General features: G+C 43.5%; 1 protein-coding gene across 2 annotated transcripts in view; it reads left to right on the top strand.

Moving 5' to 3' along the window:
* RANBP10 (RAN binding protein 10) overlaps positions 1–21,142 on the top strand; it is a 239,138-nt gene that overhangs the window by 180,025 nt on the left and 37,971 nt on the right. The gene's annotated exons all lie outside the window — the stretch shown is intronic.

Below are 21,142 nucleotides of genomic sequence, written 5' to 3'. Positions count from 1 at the left end.
GGCGAAGCAACTTACTTTTCTGAAGCCATCATCAGGAACACATGCGATCGTAGCTCCTCCCGATGAAGACAAAGATGGCCGCCTGCACGGGGAAAGCGTGCAATTGGCCGCTGAAGACGTGACGTCACGACATCACGTCTTCAGCGGCCAATTGCACGCTTTCCCCGTGCAGGCGGCCATCTTTGTCCTTCATCGGGAGGAGCTACGATCGCATGTGTTCCTGATGATGGCTTCAGAAAAGTAAGTTGCTTCGCCGCTGTCGGTGTCCCCCCTCCTCCCGGAGCAAGGCGGCTTTTCCGCCCTGCTCCGAGAGGAGGGGGGACACTGAAAAGTCGCTTCGCCGCTGTCTTCGCCGTTGTCAGTGTCCCCCTCCTCTCGGAGCAAGGCGGCTTTTCCGCCCTGCTCCGAGAGGAGGGGGGACACTGAAAAGTCGTTTCGCCGTTTCTCCGCCGCTGTCTTCTGGCTTCGCCGGTGTCCGGGCTGGGGGAAAGCTTCGTCGCTGTCAGTGTCCCCCCTCCTCCCGGAGCAAGGCGGCTTTTCCGCCCTGCTCCGAGAGGAGGGGGGACACTGACAAGTCGTTTCGCCGTTGTTTCTGCGCTGTCGCCGCCGTTGCTTCCTGGTATCTGTCATTTCAAATGACATTTGAAATGACAGATACCAGCGTGGCGTGAAGCCTTAGGCCCGCGCACCCAGGATCCTGTATAGGCGCTCTATCCAGTATCCTGGTTGCGCGGGCCTAAGGCTTTTCGGACGCGGCTTACATTTACATATAATTAGGCTTCAGGATCGAGCGGTAGGTGAGCTGCACTGTGCGGGCGGTAACCGCGGGTGCCGTAGGCACTAACGCAGCTCTTCCTACCGCTCGGTACTGGATCACCCTGAATGTTAGGTTCCATATTAGGAGCTACTACCCAAGAAAGAGATCTAGGCATCATAGTGGATAATACATTGAAATCGTCTGTTCAGTGTGCTGCGGCAGTCAAAAAAGCAAACAGAATGTTGGGAATTATTAGAAAGGGAATGATGTCATAATGCCTCTGTATCGCTCCATGGTGAGACTGCACCTTGAATACTGTGTACAATTCTGGTCGCCGCATCTCAAAAAAGATATAGTTGCGATAGAGAAGGTACAGAGAAGGGCAACCAAAATGATAAAGGGAATGGATCAGCTCCCCTATGAGGAAAACTGAAGAGGTTAGGACTTTTCAGCTTGGAGAAGAGACGGCTGGGGGGGATATGATAGAGGGGTTTAAAATCATGAGAGGTCTAGAACGGGTTAATGTGAATCAGTTATTTACTCTTTCGGAAATTGGAAATACTAGGGGGCACTCCATGAAGTTAGCAGGTAGCACATTTAAAACTCATCTGAGAAAGTTCTTTTTCACTCAACGCACAATTAAACTCTGGAATTTGTTGCCAGAGGATGTGGTTAGTGCAATTAGTGTAGCTGGTTTTAAAAAAGGATTGGATAAGTTCTTGGAGGAGAAGTCCATTACCTGCTATTAATAGCCACTGCTATTACTAGCAACAGTAGCATGGAATAAACTTAGATTTTGGGTTCTTGCCAGGTTCTTATGTCCTGGATTGGCCACTATTGGAAACAGGATGCTGGGCTTGATGGACCCGTGGTTTGACCCAGTATGGCATGTTCCTATTGTGGTCTGCAGCTGCAGGGCTAGCCTAGGACTGCACTCCTGATAAGATTCTGAGGTGAGTGGACATCACAGGAGTGACTCCAGTGTCCTTTCATTTCTCAGCAGAGACAAATGTCTTTGCCCTCTATCATGTTCTTGTGGAACAGTCCTTGGTGCTCTGTCCCTGATAAATGTTTTTTCTCTGATCCAGAGCCTCAAGCCTCAGGGGCTTCCTGGCCCTGTCCTCCTTGGAGGACAGGGCCAGGGAGCGGCATTGGCGGTCATTGGACCATCTTCAGCTGGGACCACTCTGGGGATTGCATTGGTGACCTCTCCTATCCGAGGCTGGCTGCCTGTGGTGGGTTGGTCGCATCGGCGCCTCAGCAATCAGTGGTTGTGCCTCAACTCTCCTTTGCGGGTTCCTAGGCCTCTAATCCTGCTGCTTCCCTCTCCCCTCTAGAAGGGGAAACTCGACTGGTTCCAGGGCAATCCTTTCAGGTTCCCCTTTTGATGCCCGACAGTGCACCCCTTTGAGGGGTGTCCCTCGTTTTCCATTCCCAGATAAGGGATCACACTGCTCTGACTGGCACCAGCCCTGAGGATAGTCGAGAATAGCACTCTTCCTTGGGTGCTCTGAGATGTAGCAGATCATGAAGGAGCCTTTTCAGGGTTGCTCCCCAGTGACCCTCCAGGTTTCCCCTTGTTTGGGAGTCACATTGGAATCTGCTGTACACCGTGAGTGTCCTCCTTAAGGATCGCTATATCGTCAGTCATTCTTGCTTGTAGAACCCTCCTCTGTGAGGAGAGTTTCAGTCCATCAGCTGGGCGATATTGCCTTTCACTCTATTGCCATGTCCATAGCTGAGGGAGTTGAGGGCTGAGTATTCCACAACAGAGGCACTGCCCTTTGCTTGCAGTAGCGTGCAAGCTGTTTTTCCCCCTTTTCAGGATCGCCTCGTCTGCGGACAGAGGAGTCCTCGGTTATGCAACGTTGTCCATTGCTGGGCCACGTGCTTTCTTAGGAGGGGAAGCTCCTTCCCTGGGGTAATTGCTCTCAATTTGCACTGTCTCAAAAAGATTGAGTACTCCATCTTAGTGTGTTGCTCCCTGCTAGTTTCGGCAGTGAGTTGTTCGCTTGGAGTTGATAGACAACCGGGCGACTTGTGCTTGCCTCGGCATTCCTCCGTCCCTGGCAGGTTTATCACTGAACTGGAGCCTCTGTTCTTTGAATCAATGTATCTCTTTATAGGCCAGGGCCATGGCAAAGCAGCGGCAGTCATCTGACTGTTTTTTCTGGGTCCCCTTCATAGATTACCTTGGTGGCCTCCCCCATCCAAGGGTGGCTGCCAGTGGCAGATTGTCACTTCTGAACCTCAGCAATCAATGATGGTGTCCCCGCTCTCAACTAGAGAGTTGACAGATTTTTTGGGATCAGGAGGCTCCGATTCCCATTACTTTCCTGCCCCTTCAGGAAGGGGGGATTCGACTGAGTTCCAGGACAATTCTTATGGATTCCCCTCTGGACGCCTGGCTGTCCACCCCTGCAAGGGTTGTCCCTCATTTTCCGTTTCCCGGAGAAGGCATGTCATTGCTTCTGACTAGCGGTCGCTTTCGATTCCTTGTGGGATCCGAGAGCCGGTCGAGCAGTAGCGCTCTCCTTAGGTCGCCCTAAGGCACAGCAGGTCTATTTCATGAGGGAGCCTTTCCAGAGTAGCTCCCTGGTGAAGATTAGGGGGTTTCTCCCGCCAAGTCTCACCTTTGTACCTGCTGAGCTCAATGGACATTTTTTGATAAGTACCACTATTGCCAGTCATTCTCGCCTGCATAACACTACCTCAGTGAGCAGGATTCTTATCCATCTAGTTGGTGAGAATTTCTAAGGCATGTTGTCAGGCTTGCTGATGCGGTTACTGTTAATTTTTTGTATATTGAATTTTTTGTATATTAACTTTTTGTATATTATTCTTTCGCATTATCAGTTAGAGATAATTAAAAAAAAAAAAAAAGCCTGAAAAATAACGATTTGGAGTGGTAAAGTGAGGTAGTTTGATATTTTTGTGGATCCCTTTTTCTTGTGTATACCATTAATCGTGACATTTTATTGAATAGATTATCAGATTTTGGCATAGGGGGTGCAGTATGGGACTGATTCTGGTCTTTTTTTTTGTTTAAAAGCTGGTACAGGTCAGAATTGGGGATAGTTCTTGCTGAAGCAGTCACACAGATGATCTTAAAGGGTCTGCCCTTCCTCCAGTTTTGTGTAACATATATTTGCAACTGCTGTACCAACTTATGGAAAGTCTCTGCTTAATTTTTAAAATCTACAGCGATGATATACAACTGTGTTTTCCTGTTCCTGGTAATATGGGGAAGGCAGTTTCCTTTATCAATGCAGTTTTACAAGCAATTAATGATTGGCTAAAGAGCAATCAATTATTTCTTAATCCCAACAAAACAGGCATTGTGGGTGAGTTGCTGCCCTTTGCCAGAGGATTGCAATGGGCTGGTCCTAGAGGGAGTACCAGTGATATTTTCAGACACGGTTAGGGACCAGGTTGTTTGTATGCACCCTAATTTATCCTTTTCCTTCATATTAGAGAAGTTTTGAAATCTGTGGGGTTTATTTTTTTTTTTTGTTTTCTTTTTTTTTTAATTAAGATTGTTTCGCCATTTGAAGTTTATTATCTCCAGGGAGGATTTCCATTCTGTGGTGCAAGCATTTGTACTAACTACAATTGACTACTGCAATTCACTGTATGTTGGTTTACCCAGCTGTAGCGTTACTGCTCTTCAGTTGCTGCAAAGTGTGGCCGCTATGTTCCCTAAGAGAGCAAGTGACCGCGATGCTTAAATCGCTGCATTGGTTACATGTTAGGTACAGAATTTGGTTTAAAATTTTGTGTGTCCTATTTAAAGCAGGTAATCAGGGTTGCCCAGTCTACCTTGCTGACCTGCTTTCAGCTGGTAAGCAACAGCTTTCTATACAATCAATAAAACTGGCCCATTTGCAATGTTCTTATTCTTAGGCTTTTCAGTTTCTGGCCTTGTTATGGAAGGCCTTGCCTGAGGGAATTTGCTTGTTAACTGTGTTCAGTTTTGGAAACAGCTAAAGGCACTTTTATTTTGACAAGTTTTTCAGTAGTTTTTTAGATGGTGTTTGTACATGATGACTGGGTATGTTTTTATTTTGATTGGTAATGTGTTTTATATAGAAACATAGACATGATGGCAGAAGAAGACCATAATGGCTCATCCAATCTGCCCAGCAAGCTTTCACAGTTATTTTTCTCATACTTATCTGTTACTCTGACCGCTGAGGTCAGGGCCCTTATTGGTAACTTTTTGGTTCTAATTTCCTTCCACCCCCGCCACTTATGTAGAGAGCAGTGCTGGAGCTGCATCAAAGAGAAGTATCAAGCCTAATTGGTTAGGGGTAGTAACAGCCGCAATAAGCAAGCTACTCCCACGCTTATTTGTTTACCCAGCCTGTGCAATTTAGTCCTTGTATAATGTATTTTTATGTTAAAAATGTTTATGATTATTATCTGCTTAGCGCAGGAATATTGCATTTTATCCTTGCCCCACTATCACTTTATATCTGAGGCCACTGCTGCTTTCCTGGAGTAGAAGAATCTGAGCAGCAGGAAAACCTGGTAGGGAAGGGACTTCTTTGACTGGGCTGCTCATTCTGCAGCAGGACCACCATTTATTTATTTTATTTATTTAAAAATGTTTATATACTGCCTTTACAAGTAGGATTGATCAAAACAGTTTACAAAAAACTTGAAAAAATAAAAAATATGATTATAAATCATAAAAATAAAATAGAAGAAAAATTTACATGAAACTAATTAATAAAAACAATTAAAATAAGCGTAATTTTACAAAACTAGAGAAAGAAGCTAGTGCCTGTAAAACTATAACAGAAATTGAAATACAATTTGATTGTTTGTTCATTGTATCTGTTCGTTTAGTGGAATATTGTATGCCAGCTGGAAGAGGTATGTCTTCAAGGATTTTTTAAATTGATTTCTGTTAGCAATTTGACGGAGTGAGTTGGGTATGGAGTTCCAGAGAAACGGACCTGCCACAGAGAAGGCACGTTTTCTTGTAAAATGTAGTCTGGCAAGCTTTGGAGATGGAATTTCCAAGAGGTTTTTTGACATTGATCTTAAATGTCTGGCAGGTTGATAGATACGGAGAGAAGAGCATAACCAAGTAGATGAGGAATTATATATAAGAGAGTGGATTATTGTTAAAATTTTGTATTGTATTCTTGATTTTATGGGAAGCCAATGGAAAGATTGAAGTACGGGAGAGATATGATTACGTTGAGATATACCTGCTAGGATGCGTGCTGCAGTGGTTCTGAATCAGTTGAAGTGGGTGCAGTCAGGCGATCTGGAGTTGGAGGGACCTGTGGGGGGGAAGGGAGAGTTGTAGCATTCTGCTAATGCCCAGGAATCCCTCTCTTTGGATGTGGCCAGCTGGCCACCTATGCTGCTTACTTTGGCTTCAGCAGCAGGAAGATGGGCCACATCATGACTTCCTCCCTCCCCCACTCACCTATCCCCAGTTTGGCCCCTACCCCTTTTGACAGCCCTGTAAGCAGGCTGAAATCCCTGAGTTGCTGGAGAGAGAGAGAGAGAGAGATGCAGAATGGAAAACATGGACAAATAGCAAAAACACTTGCTAAGTGAGCTGGTTTTGACCTGCAAACGGGGGAAATCATGGCGGGCCAGAAGAACTTTCTCAATGGGCCGCCATTTGGGGACTTATGCACTTGGCTATTAACATTATCAGCATCAAATTATTGAGAGGCTAATTATATTAAAACCCAATGAATAAAATTCTTCTTCTCTGTCCATATTCAAGCCCACCTTAAAGACCCACCTTTTTGAGATTGCTTTTAATTCTAAAAACCCCAGCACTTCTAGAGCCTTGTCACTTTAAACATGTTTACTGCAGTAGTTAAGTTATTGTTATAAATGTATTCATCTTGTCTGTCTCTCAGCATGGAGCAAGGACTGTCTCATGTATATCTGAATAGCACTGTCTATACCTATTAGCATTATAGAAATGTTAACAAGTAGTAAAAGCAGAGGATACCTTCAGGGACATAGTGATCTCACCTGCACAATGAAGGTCCCTGTGCTGCTTTGGAGGTATCTTAAAGGAGAGCATCAACTTGTATTGGCAAGAAATGATCATGTAGCCGGGACCAGCCTTCCAAGCGATGCATTATCTTCTCGCATCAAGAAAGAGTCCTTAAGAATGTATGCCTAGTAGGATAGGATTAGGACTGCCATGGTTGGTGATTTTATCATTAGGACTGTAGGTAGGTGTGTGGCTGATGACTATGATGATTGCTTGGTAACTTGCCTGCCTGATGTGAAGGTAGAAGATCTCATATACAACCTGGGTAAGGTTTTAGGAAGGAGCTAGCTGTTATGAAACACATGGATACTAATAACATAGAAAGGTGCAGAAGGGAAGTTCTGGAGGCCAAATTTAGTAATCTAGGTAGGAGATTGTAATCTAAAACCGCCAGCATAGCATTCTCAGAAATACAACCAATACCACACACAGAATCATAAGGCCAGGCTGAGCTGGCTGAAACTTGATGCATGGATAAGGCAATCATGCAAGAAGTAGGGCTTTAGTTTTATTAGGAATTGGGGACTATTGTGGGGGAAAGAGAGCTTATTCTCAGGATTCTGGTGCTAACTATTATAAAGGAAACACAGCAGTTCTTAAACTAGATCTCGGAGGAAACAGTTGTTTGGAATAGAGTTGTAGCCAGGCAATTTGGCACCTTTGACAAAGTGAAAAACTGCGCCCTTACTCATGACACACAATATGACACCATGAGTTGGGAGAATCTAGTATATGCTTGTACAGCAATGTCCAAGGCCAGTGCAAGGGTATTAAGTGCCTTAGGGGAATCTTACAGCCTTATGCCTCATCCCCACCACCCGTCATGCTCTCCACACACATAATTAAAAATTATGCATTTATAATAACAGATTTTACATGAAAAAGGATATTCAAAGTACAGTCTTCTTGGTTAAAAATATCATAATATGAATATTATATTTATATGCACTGCTGTGGTGCCAACCAGAAAACCAAGCAAAAAAGCAAATATAGAAACATAGAAATGATGGCAGAAGACCAAACGGCCCATCCAGTCTGCCCAGCAAGCTTTCATACTTTTTTTTTTTCTCATACTTATATATTACTCTTGGCCCTTATTAGTAACTTTTTGGTTCTAGTTACCTTTCACCCCCGCCATTGATGTAGAGAGCAGTGCTGGAGCTGCATCTAAATGAAGTATTTAGCTTAATTGGTTAGGGGTAGTAACTGCTGCAATAAGCAAGCTACTCCCACGCTTATTTGTTTACCCAGCCTGTGCCATTCAGTCCTTGTTGGTTGTTGTCTGAATATAATTCCTCTTTTCTTTATTCCCCCTGCCATTGAAGCAGTGAGTTGTGCTGGATATGTATTCCAAGTGAAGTATCACAGAAACATGGTTCACAGAATCTCATGAATGGGATACAACAATACCAGGCTACAACTTGTTAAGGAAGGACAGAGAGGATAGAAAAGGGGGAGGTGTGGCTCTTTATGTCAGAAACAACATCCAAGCAACTGAGCTACAAGGAAGTTGGGGTATTGAAGAAGCTCTATGGGTCGACCTAAAAAACGATGACGGAGCATCCATTTATATTGGAGTGGTTTACAGGCCTCCAAACCAAAAGGAAGAGCTGGACAGAGATCTGGTTAAAGACATCCATAAGATAGGTAAGAAGGGAGAAGTGGTGATCGTGGGTGACTTTAATATGCCAGATGTAGACTGGAAAATCCCATCTGCAGAAACTAAAAATAGTAGAGCGATAGTGGATGCCATGCAAGTATCTTTGTTCAAACAAATGGTGTTGGAACCCACGAGAGAAGGAGCTATACTCGACTTAGTGCTCACTAATGCAGATAATGTCTCAGATGTCCAGGTGGGCGCCCACCTCAGCAGCAGTGATCATCAAACGGTATGGTTTAATATCACTAAAATAATAGGGAAAAGAACCACAAAGACCCGAGTTTTAAGTTCAAAAACACAGACTTTGAGGAAATGGGGAACTACCTGGAGGAAGAACTTAAAGGATGGGAGAACGAGAGAGATGTGGATCAGCAGTGGACCAATCTAAAAGGAGCAATCACCAAGGCAACTGCTCTATATGTTAGAAATGTAAAGAAAAGCAAAAGAAAACTGAAACCTATCTGGTTCTCAATGGAGGTGGCTGACAAAATTAAAGCTAAAAGAACAGCATTCAAGAAATATAAAGGATCCCAAAGGGAGGAGCACAAAGAAGAATATTTGTATCAACTGAGGGAGACAAAGAAATTAATCAAGTTGGCAAAGAGTCAAGCGGAAGAGAGGATTGCCAAGGAGATAAAAAATGGTGACAAAACATTTTTCAGATACATCAGCGAAAAGAGAAAGGTCCAAAGTGGTATAGTGAAATTGAAAGGTGGTAATAATCAATGTGTAGAGAGAGACGAAGAAATGGCAGAAATATTAAACGAATACTTCAGCTCTGTGTTCACTAAAGAAGACCCTGGAGAAGGACCATCTCTAAACAACAAGAAACTGGAGGGAAGGGGAATAGATGAAAATCCTTTTACAGTAGAAAATGTGTGGGAAGAACTAAAGAACCTGAAAGTGGACAAAGCCATGGGGCCTGATGGGATTCATCCAAGGATATTGAGGGAGCTCAGAGATGTTCTGGCGGGTCCGCTGAGTGACCTGTTCAATAGATCCCTAGAAACGGGAGTGGTGCCGAGTGATTGGAGAAGAGCGGTGGTGGTCCCGCTTCACAAGAGTGGGAACAGGGAAGAGGCAGGCAACTACAGACCGGTTAGCCTCACTTCGGTGGTGGGAAAAGTAATGGAGTCACTGCTGAAAGAGAGAATAGTGAACTATCTACAGTCTGGAGAATTGATGGACCAGAGGCAGCATGGATTCACCAGGGGAAGATCCTGTCAGACAAATTTGATTGACTTTTTTGACTGGGTAACCAAGGAATTGGATCAAGGAAGAGCACTAGATGTCATCTACTTGGATTTCAGCAAAGCTTTTGATACGGTTCCGCACAGGAGACTGGTGAATAAAACGAGAAGCTTGGGAGTGAGTGCCGAGGTGGTGACCTGGATTGCAAATTGGTTGACGGACAGAAAACAATGTGTGATGGTAAATGGAGCCTTCTCTGAAGAGAGAGCGGTTTTAAGTGGTGTGCCGCAAGGATCGGTGTTGGGACCGGTCCTGTTCAATATCTTTGTGAGCGACATTGCGGACGGGATAGAAGGTAAGGTTTGTCTTTTTGCGGATGACACTAAGATCTGCAACAGAGTGGACACGCCGGAAGGAGTGGAGAGAATGAGACGGGATCTAAGGAAACTGGAAGATTGGTCGAAGATATGGCAGCTGAGATTCAATGCCAAGAAGTGCAAAGTCATGCATATGGGGAGTGGAAATCCAAATGAACTGTACTCGATGGGGGGGGAAAGGCTGATGTGCACGGAGCAGGAGAGGGACCTTGGGGTGATAGTGTCTAATGATGTGAAGACAGCGAAACAATGCGACAAGGCGATAGCAAAAGCCAGAAGAATGCTGGGCTGCATAGAGAGAGGAATATCAAGTAAGAAAAGGGAAGTGATTATTCCCTTGTACAGGTCCTTGGTGAGGCCTCACCTGGAGTACTGTGTTCAGTTCTGGAGACCGTATCTACAAAAAGACAAAGACAAGATGGAAGCGGTACAGAGAAGGGCGACCAGGAAGGTGGAGGATCTTCATAGGATGACGTACGAGGAGAGATTGAAGAATCTAAATATGTACACCCTGGAGGAGAGGAGGAGCAGAGGTGATATGATACAGACTTTCAGATACTTGAAAGGTTTTAATGATCCAAAAACAACGACAAACCTCTTCCGTAGGAAAATAATCAGCAGAACCAGGGGTCACGATTTGAGGCTCCAGGGAGGAAGATTCAGAACCAATGTCAGGAAGTATTTCTTCACGGAGAGGGTGGTGGATGCCTAGAATGCCCTTCCGGAGGAAGTGGTGAAGACCAGAACTGTGAAAGACTTCAAAGGGGCGTGGGATAAACACTGCGGATCCATAAAGTCAAGAGGCCGCCAATGAAGAGTGGGTGACTCGCCAGAATGATGGCTATTGACACAATACCCTTATTAAATAAACATACACATGCTTACTGTGACTCCTACATCGCTCTAAGCTTCAACAGCAAGAGGTAATGGAAAAAAGGATTTGCACTCACAAAGAGGGGAGTAGCTGGCTTGTTACGGCGGTTACTACCCCAAACCAAATATGCCTGATACTTCACTTTCAATGCATATACAGCATAGCTCTCTGCTTCAATGACAGGGGAGAAGAATAACTGATACTTCACACATCCAGCAGAGCTCTCTGCTACAACGGCAAGGGAGAAGAAAAAGGGTTCGCACTCAAAACGTGGGGAGTAGCTGGCTTGTTACGGCGGTTACTACCCCAAACCAAATGTGCCTGATACTTCACTTTCCATGCATATCCAGCATGGTTCTCTGCTGCATCGGCATGGGAGAAAGACTGATACATCACGCATTTCCAGCATAGCTCTCTGCTTCAACGGCAGGGGAAAAAAAAAAAAAAAGCAAAAAACTGATGCTTCACGCATATCCTGCATAGCTTCAACGACAGGGGTGAAGAAAAAAAGGATTCACAATCACAAAGCGAGGAGTAGCTGGCTTGTTACGGCGGTTACTACCCCAAACCAAATGTGCCTGATACTTCACTTTCAATGCATATCCAGCATGGCTCTCTGCTTCTACAGCAGGGGAGAAGAAAAAAAAAACCAACAAGAGCTGTACAACATAGTCTAGGTAAAACAAATAAGCATGGGTGTAGCTTGCTTATCACGGCGGTTACTGCCCCTACTACCCCTAACTAATCAAGCTAGATATTTCACTTGCATGCAGCTCCATCACTGCTCTCTACATTAATGGTGGGGGTGGAAGGGGAATAGAACAAGGAGCTAAGAGTAACAGATAAGAATGAGAGAAAAAATGTGTGAGGCTTGCTGGGCAGACTGGATGGGCCATTCGGTCTTCTTCTGCCGTCATTTCTATGTTTCTATGTTTCTATAACTGATTCAGGGTTGTAACCGCCATAATAAGCAAGCTACATCCATAATTATTTGTTTACCCAGACTATGTAATTCAGTCCTTGTTAGTTGTTGCCTGAATATAAATCCTCTTTTCCTCTTCCCCCCCCTGCCATTGAATCAGAGAGCTATGCTGGATATGCATTGAAAGTGAAGTATCAGTCTTTTCCCCCCCTGCCGTTGAAGCATAGAGCTATGCTGGATATCTGGTTTGGGGTAGTAACCGCCGCAACAAGCAAGCTACTCTGGTTTTTTGTGAATGCAAATCCTTTTTACCACATTTCCTCTTGCCGTTGAAGCATAGAGCAATGCTGGAGTCACATTGACAGTGAGAATGTTTATTGAATAAGGGTATTAATCTCCAGGTAGTAGCTGTCATTCCCGCAAGCTACCCCCATGCCTCTTCTCTTCATTCACATCCTCTAGACTTTATGGATCCACAGTATTTATCCCACGCCCCTTTGAAGTCCTTCACAGTTTTGGTCTTCACCACTTCCTCTGGAAGGGCGTTCCAGGCATCCACCACCCTCTCCGTGAAGAAATACTTCCTGACATTGGTTCTGAGTCTTTCTCCCTGGAGTTTCAAATCGTGACCCTTAGTTCTGCTGATTTTTTTCCAATGGAAAAGGTTTGTCATTGTCCTTAGATCATTTAAACCTTTCAAGTATCTGAAAGTCTGTATCATATCACGTCTGCTCCTCCTTTCCTCCAGGGTGTACATATTTAGATTCTTCAATCTCTCCTCATAAATCATTCGATGAAGACCCTCCACCTTTTTGGTCACCCTTCTCTGGACCACCTCTATCCTATCTCTGTCCCTTCGGAGATACGGTCTCCAGAACTGAGCACTGTACTCCAGGTGAGGCCTCTCCAAGGACCTGTACAAGGGGATAATCACTTCCCTTTTCTTACTCGATATTCCTCTCTCTATGCAGCCCAGCATTCTTCTGGCTTTAACTATCACCTTGTCACATTGTTTCGCCGACTTCAGATCGTTAGACACGATGACCCCAAGGTCTGTCTCCTGCTCTGTGCACACCAGCCCTTCCCCCCATCGAATACAGTTCTTTTGGATTTCCACACCCCATATGCATGACTCTGCACTTCTTGGCATTGAATCTCAGCTGCCATATCTTCGACCACTCTTCCAGCTTCCTTAAATCCCATATCATTCTCTCCACTCCTTCCGACGTGTCCACTTTGTTGCAGATCTTAGTGTCATCCACAAAAAGACAAACCTTACCTTCTATCCCGTCCGCAATGTCGCTCACAAAAATATTGAACAGGACCGGTCCCAACACCGATTCTTTCAGCACTCCGCTTAACACCGCTCTCTCTCTTCAGAGTAAGTTCCATTTACCATCACACATTGTCTTCTGTCCGTCAACCAGTTTGCAATCCAGGCCACCACCTTGGCACTCACTCCTAAGCTTCTCATTTTATTCACCAGCCTCCTGTGCGGGACCGTATCAAAGGCTTTGGTAAAATCCAAGTAGATGACATCGAGCGCTCTTCCTTGATCCAATTCCTTAGTCACCTGATCAAAAAAGTCGATCAGATTTGTCTGACAGGACCTTCCCTTTGGGAAACCATGCTGCCTCTGGTACATCAATTCTGTTGCTTGTAGATCACAATTCTTTCCTTCAGCAGCGACTCCAATACCTTTCCCACCACCGAGGTGAGGCTAACCGGCCTGTAGTTTCCAGCCTCCTGTCTGCTCCCACTCTTGTGAAGCGGGACCACCGTCACTCTTCTCCAATCACTTGGCACCACTCCCGTTTCCAGGGAGCTATTGAACAGGTCACACAGCGGAGCCACCAGCACATCTCTGAGCTCCCTCAATATCCTGGGATGAACCTCATCAGGCTTTTTCCACCTTCAGTTTTCCTAGCTCTTCCCATACATTCTCTTCCGTAAACGGACTTTCATCCATTCCGCTTCCCTCCAGTTTCTTGTTAACTAGCATCTGTCCTTCTCCGGGGTCTTCATTAGTGAATACCAAACTTTAACGCTTCTTGGGCAGTAGCTTGCTCCTCAGAAATCCATGAGAAAACAGAGTTACAATACAATAAGAAAATAAGTCTTACCATACTGGGTTAGACCAAAAGTCCATCAAGCCCAGTATCTTGTTTCCAACAGTGGCCAATCCAGGTCCCAAGTACCTGGCAGGATCCCAAGGGGTAGATAGATTCTAAGCTGCTTATCCCAGGAATAAACAATGAATTTCCCCAAGTCCATCTTTAATAATTGTTTATGGACTTTTCCTCCAGAAACTTATCCAAACTCAGATACCTTTCACCATATCCTCTAGCAACAAATTCCAAAGCTTAATTATACATTGAGTAAAATATTTTCTCTCTTATTAATTTTAAATATTATCACCTAGTAACTTCATTGTTTGTCCTCTGGTCTTTGTACACTTTGAAAGAGTAAACAACCGATTAATGTTTACGCCTTCCATTCCACTTGTTATTCTATAAATCTCTATCATATCTCACCTCCGCCTTCTCTTCTCTAAGCTGAAGAGTTCTAACCTCTTTAGCCTCTCCTCATAGGGGATGGGAATCGTTCCATCCTCTTTATCATCTTGGTCACCCTTTTCTGTACCTTTTCTAATTCTGCTGTATCTTTTTTGAGAAGTGGTGACCAGAACTGAACACAATGCTCAAGATGAAGACGAACCATGGAGCGATACAGAAGCATTATGATATTCTTTGTTTTATTTTCCATTCCTTTTCTAATAATACCTAGCATTCTATTTGCATTCTTGGCTGCTGCTGCACACTGAGCAGAAGATGCCATCGTATTATCAACAATGACACCTAGATCCTTTTCCTGAATGGTGATTCCTAATGTGGAACCTTGCATTGTGTAGCTATAATTTGGGATATTCTTCCCTAAGTGCATCACTTTGCACTTGTCCACATTACATTTAATTTGCTATTTGCATGCCCAGTCTCCAAGTTTTGCAAGGTGCTCTTGCAGTTTCTCACAATCCTCTTGTGATTTAACAACTTTGAATAATTTGGTGTCATCAGCAAATTTGATCAACTCACTTGTTAATAAAAATATTAAAAAGCAGTGATCCCAGAACAGCCCTACCTATAAAAAGGCAACATTGCAAGTATTACTCCAATGCACCCCTAATTAGGAAAATAGAACAAGCCAAGCTGCTATAGATCCCTACATAGAAACTGCACACTATTGGAATACCTCATTTCAGTCACACATGCAAAACACCGATAGATCCTCAAATATAGAAGAAAGAGACCATAAAATATACATAGAAATGTGCAGACAAAAACTGTACTGGAAACTACAAGCAGCCAAATTTTGTATACAGTGCAACAATGAAAAAACAGAAACCACCATAAAACAATAAAATCAAGAAATATAAATATCATCAATAGTAGTAAAGCCATACCAATAAAAAATAATAATTTAAAAACAGCTAAGGCATAGAATAAAAACTCATATAAAACACATGTAAAAGTTTTCTAAACACCTATAAAATATTTCAAAACAGACATCAAATAACACCTAATAAATACAACTAATAAGGAATTTATAAAATACCCCAGTCTCCATACCTGGGAACGTTTGATTCCCAGATGCCCTGAGATTGCCATGGATCAGCAGGCAGAGGAGAAGGGAGAGATTATTTTGCATAGACTTTCTTCTCTCTCTCATGTGTGCCCTCTCTTTCTCATAAGCACACATGTGCTCTCTCTCCCACAAATACATACTCTCTCTCTTTGACACGCACGCTCTCACATGTATACACATGCGCTCTCGCACACACTCGCTTTAATCACTCTTGCACACATACAAAAGATGCATGCACACATGCTCTCATACATGTGCACTCTTACTCTCACAGGCATGTGCTCTCACTCCCACACACACACATACTTATGTAGATGCTCTCTCACACCCACATGTTCACCCCCTTCTGTCATTCACTCAAAGCAGCAGCAACACACCCCCCCCCCCCCCCCCCCCCCCCCCCTGCTGACATAACCATTTTTTTGGGTTGCCAGGGCCAATCCTACTGTGTCCGTGTGTTCTTTACTGCAGATAGGGCATTCCACACATCTCCTCCTCTTCTAGACCCGGCTGGCGAGGCTGCCATTTCTGGTGAGGAAACACAACATGGTGCAGTTTTTCCTCTTTTTAGGCCCCGCCAGCGATGCTGCTACTTCTGGTGGAGCAGCACAACCGCAGTGCAGTTCCTTTTCTTAGGCCCCACCGGCAACGGTGCCGCTTCCGGCAGAGCAGCACAACACAATGCAGCTCGTCCTCATTTAGGCTCCGCCTGTGATGCTGCCACTTCTGGTGGGGTAGCACAACACAGTGCAGCTACTCCTTTTTCTAAGGCCCCCACTAGTGTACATTTACTTTTCTTCTTAGGCTCCGCTGGCTGTGCTTCCAGTTCCGGTGGGATTACGCTGCTTTTGACGGCTGCAACAGGCAATATTTTCCCTTCTGCACTGGCGGCATTATAGTGCCCTTCGGATAGTGGCACCTATAGCCAAAGCCATATTGGCCATAAGCACGTTACGGCTCTGATTTGGGAGTGCATGGTTTGGAGTGTGGTATCTTCAAAGAGTGCTGTTAAACAGGGAAATTAGAGTATCCTGATAGAGAGGCGGTGGAAGAAGCTGTGTTTTCTGAACCATCTGCTGATAATAAGCAGGTTATGAATAGGAATAAAATGAATATATTTAGATATTTATATTCAGATGCCAGAAGTCTTAAAATAAAAAAAGATTGGAAAGTTAAAATATATGGCACTAAATAAAAATATAGGAGCAGTGTTTCAGAAATCTGGTTGAAAGAGGATATCCTGTGGGACACTAGATACCAGGGTAGAAAACATATCAGAATGACAGAGGCAGATCAAGCTAGTGGTGAGGTATTACTAAATGTTAAGGATGGCAAAGGATCAAGTAGGACAAAAGTTCTGCAGGAAGCAGACTACACTATCTTAGAGGACAATTTTCAAAAGCCATTTACCCATGGCAGTTTTCAAAGGGAAAATATGGGCGTACTTTCTGTTTGAGAATCGCTACAAAGACTTGCGGTTAAAAAAGAACCCATGAACTTTTCATCAGTGCGAACAGGTTGAAAATTACCTCCTTTATGTGATAGAAGTTTCATGTGTGATGGAGAAGAGTATTAGACTGGTGCATATAACCATCCACCTGACCAGGATAGTGAAAGAGACTGAAATACTTACAGAGATTAGGCCTGATACTAAAATTGGATACACAAAAATAACAGGAGGTGATTACTTCTTTATCAATTGGATGAATGTCGTCTTAGTGCATGCTACGGCGGTTACGTTTCTAGAATCTAGATGCTATACATGGCTATCAGCTGTTCCTGATAGCCAATGAAAGGAAGTGCTACTATAAATCTAATTCTTAGTGGTATGCAAGACTTCATGCAAGGTCTAATGATGGAACTGCTTGGCAACAGTAATCGTAACACAATCATTTTGACACAGTTAAACTACTGCACTAGCATTTAGCTTTAAAATGGAGACTGATAGAATGAGAAAATTAGTAAACTAAAAGGAGCAGTTGTGAGGGTTAAAAGTCAGCACAAAGCTTGAAGATTGTTTATACATATCACCTTGGAAGGTACAGATGAAATGTAAAATGTATTACACAAATCTAGAAAGGCTGAATGAAGATTAAATGACTGTCAGCATGGCTAAATGATACTGATAAAGAGGTATCCTTTAAAATATGGAAAGCAGATCCTAATGAGGAAAATAGGAACGTGCATACCATACCATTGCTTTCTGTTCTCTTGTTCAAAATATATCAACTCTTGAAAAAAGCCATTGGGGATCTGACTTGGATAGGATGACCTTTAAGATTCCAGGATCCTCTCTGCTCAGAATAAAAGCAAAGAAGTCAGACCTGCTACTTCCCCAGTGACTTTCCTACACCTGGGCCTTGACAACAGCCAAAAAAAAAAAGAAAAGCCATGTGTCAACCAGTAGTACAGTCTTCGCTGTCAAAGAAGCAATCAGGGTCCATGCCGATGCACTGTGCTCCATTGATGAATTGAACCTCATTGCCAACAATATTCCCAGCGCCATTGACACAATGGGTCTTGGGGCACCTGACACAGCTGTTCGTCAAGTTGGTGCATCATTCACCGGCTACATGGATACACTCGAAGAGAGCAGGAGGCCCCGAAGAGGATTCCTTCCACATACCTCCTCCAATTTCCAGGGCAGAGTCTCTGTCCTGATTTCTGGAGCAGAGACATCAACTGGAGATGCCAAACTCCACTGGTTTCCATGCAACCACCAGTCCATTTACTACAAGAAAACACCTTCTGGAGTTTAGGAGAAGTTTCTTAGCAGGATGAATCTATATTGGTTTTGGAAAAAGATGTTCCTCCCTCAAACTTTGGTCAAAGGACACAGCAGACTATAGATCAGGTAGCTGAATTGAAGACTTTCTTTGCCTACTGGCAGCAAGGCCTTACTGCAAGCCATCTATATTACCAGGATCTCCTCAGCAGAGTATTTCATCCTTACAAGTGGGTTCTAGACCAAACCATGGTAAACAGACTGTTTGATGTAAAGAAATTGATCCAACAATCAGAGGCCAACAGGAAGATGGAAACATTCTGTTCCATTCTTGAAGCAAGTTCACATATGCTTCAGATGCTTTTCTGCTCAGATGGAATCAGATTTATTCTACGCTGTTCCACCGCATCCCCTAGTAGCCAAAGTGGTACAGAAAGCACTCAAGGATTGGGTATGCTTGATTCTCATTACTCCAGTGTGGCCCAAAGAAGTATTTTTCTCATACTTTGTTCAGTTGTCGATCAGCCCTCCAATCCCTCAGGATCTGATCCATCTTTCTGACTCAGAAGGAAGGACATCTATATCATCAGAACTTCTCTTCTGTCAACATGACTGTGAGGATGTTGAGTTCTTGCTGATCATATCAGTGTCATTATCGAAAGAAATTGAGGACATTGTAATATCTGCAAGGAAGCCTTCCATAAAGAATACTTATAAATTCAAATGTGAAATACTTTCTTCTTGGTGTCAGACAAAATCCTTGGATCTATTTGCCTGTGAATTTAGACCATTGCTTCAGTGTTTATTCTCCCTTTTCATTCTTAAATCTCAGTACCTCATCTGTAAAGGTGCATCTCAGTGCTATTTATTTATTTATTTTATTTATTTATTTATTTATTGGTTTTTATATACCGCCGCTCATCAAAGATATCACGTCGGTGTACATAGAACAAAAATACGCAGTTGCGTGTACATATAACAGAATAATAATAGCTGAATTCAACAATAAATTAAAACAGTAAAATACAATATAAAGAAAGAACAACTTATTTAACGGAATATTAGATAGTAATATAGAGTAAAATAAATGTGATTGCGGCTTATGTCCAAGTGGATGACAAACCAATATCCATACATCCTTTAGTGTCCAAATTCATGAAAGGCCTGTGGCATATGAGACCGCCGATTGCCATGAGATCTAAATGTGGTTTTATTTCACCTCATAAAATCACTATTTGAACCATTGGAGTTCATCTTCGAATTCCTTACCTGGAAAGGGGTGTTTCTAGTTGTGATTACTTCAAATAATCAGTGAGCTTCATGCATTGGTTCAATACTCACCGTATCTTCAGTTCTTTCACAATAGAGTAATGCTGCGCTCTCACCCAAAGTTTCTGCCAAAAGTAGTTTCGGCTTTCCATCTGAATCAAGCCATCATGTTGCCTTCTTTCTTTCTAAGACCACGTGCACAAGGGTGAGGAGTCCCTACATTTATTACACTGTTAAAGGACCTTGGCCTATTTGAAGGGAATTTAGCCACATCGTCAAGCTTCACAATGTTTCGTCTCTTACAATCCTAAGAGACTAGGAATAGCTGTTACCAAATGCACATTGTCCAACTGGCTAGCAAACTGTATTGCACATTGCTATGCTTTGGCTGGCCTCCAGTTCACAGACTGTCAAAGCTCATCAGGTAGGAGCCATGGCTACCTCAGTGGCTCATCTGCAAGCCATGCCTATTGAAGACATTTGCAAAGCTACAACTTGGTTGTCAATCTGCACCTTCACATCCCATTACTGTCTGGACAATCTATCAAGAAGTAACAGTAAATTTGGACAAGCAGTTTTCTACAGCATGTTCACCCAGTATTTCATTCTCCACAGTGAGGTCTGGCTTGCTTTATTCAGTAAGTGCTTAGCTGCAACCCTCAGCTTGGGACTCCCTACGTGTCCTGGCTAATTCAGCCCTGCTTGTCAATGGAGAAAGCAAGTTTGCTTACCATAAACAGAGTTCTCCATAGATAGCAGGATGAATTAGCCATACTTAATATCTGCTGGCCTCCCTGGAGAGTCAGCTATTGAACTAAAGCTAAGCTCTGCAATCAGCTGAGGGGCCCACTACCTGGGCGGAAACACACACACACATGCTTAGTAGTGAAAAAGCTTTATGAGCTAGGAGAGAAGGGTTTGTTTCATGCCATTAGATAAGGTCACCTACATGTCCCAGGTAATTCATCCTGCTGTCTATACGGTAAGCAAATTTGCTTTCTCTACAATCTTCTCTCACAGCTTCATGTGATTCATCAGCATTGTCCTTCTGTAATTCTTACAATCCAGAACATCTTTTTTCTTAAAGACTGGGATTAGCATACTCGCCCTCCACTCATTTGGCACTTGTCCTTATTTCCAAATTGCTCTGTATAATCTTTTTCATACTTCTGGCTCCATTTTTAAATCACCTCTGATCGCTCTTGCTCTGCTGCCTTTTCTCTTGGACGCACAGCACTTGTGCATGCTTTTCCTTCTCAGCATGTCTCCTTGCTTCATTCCAATGTTGCTACCGTGATCTTTGATAATGCTTTTCCATCCCTGTAATAATTCAGTGCAAACCTGATATTACCACCTCCAAAGACTGACGCTGCGGGAGGAAGAACACCTTGGGATTCTTTGAACGCTCTTCTCACTTCAGGGCTGTGGGATAGAGAGTTGTTTTGCTAAGACAGTAATGATGTAACTTTGCAGTTTTTACAGTCATTTGCTACCTGACAACCAGCTTTCTTCCTTTATCTTGGTTTGAGACAAACTGAGGTACTACCCTAATGGAGTTGCACTCTGACAAAATTGGTCGAGCTCAGAATGATTAGTACCAAAGCCTGCTGCCTACTAGACAACAATGAATACTAATTTCCCCCCTGTATGTTAGGAGCAGTGTGCCCCATTGGTTCTCGGGTATGGTGTGT

The sequence above is a fragment of the Rhinatrema bivittatum genome, chromosome 7, assembly GCF_901001135.1.
Source record: "Rhinatrema bivittatum chromosome 7, aRhiBiv1.1, whole genome shotgun sequence".
Taxonomy (NCBI): domain Eukaryota; kingdom Metazoa; phylum Chordata; class Amphibia; order Gymnophiona; family Rhinatrematidae; genus Rhinatrema; species Rhinatrema bivittatum.
The sequence above is the reverse complement of the archived record's forward strand: the minus strand, read 5'-3'. Positions and strand labels throughout refer to the sequence as shown.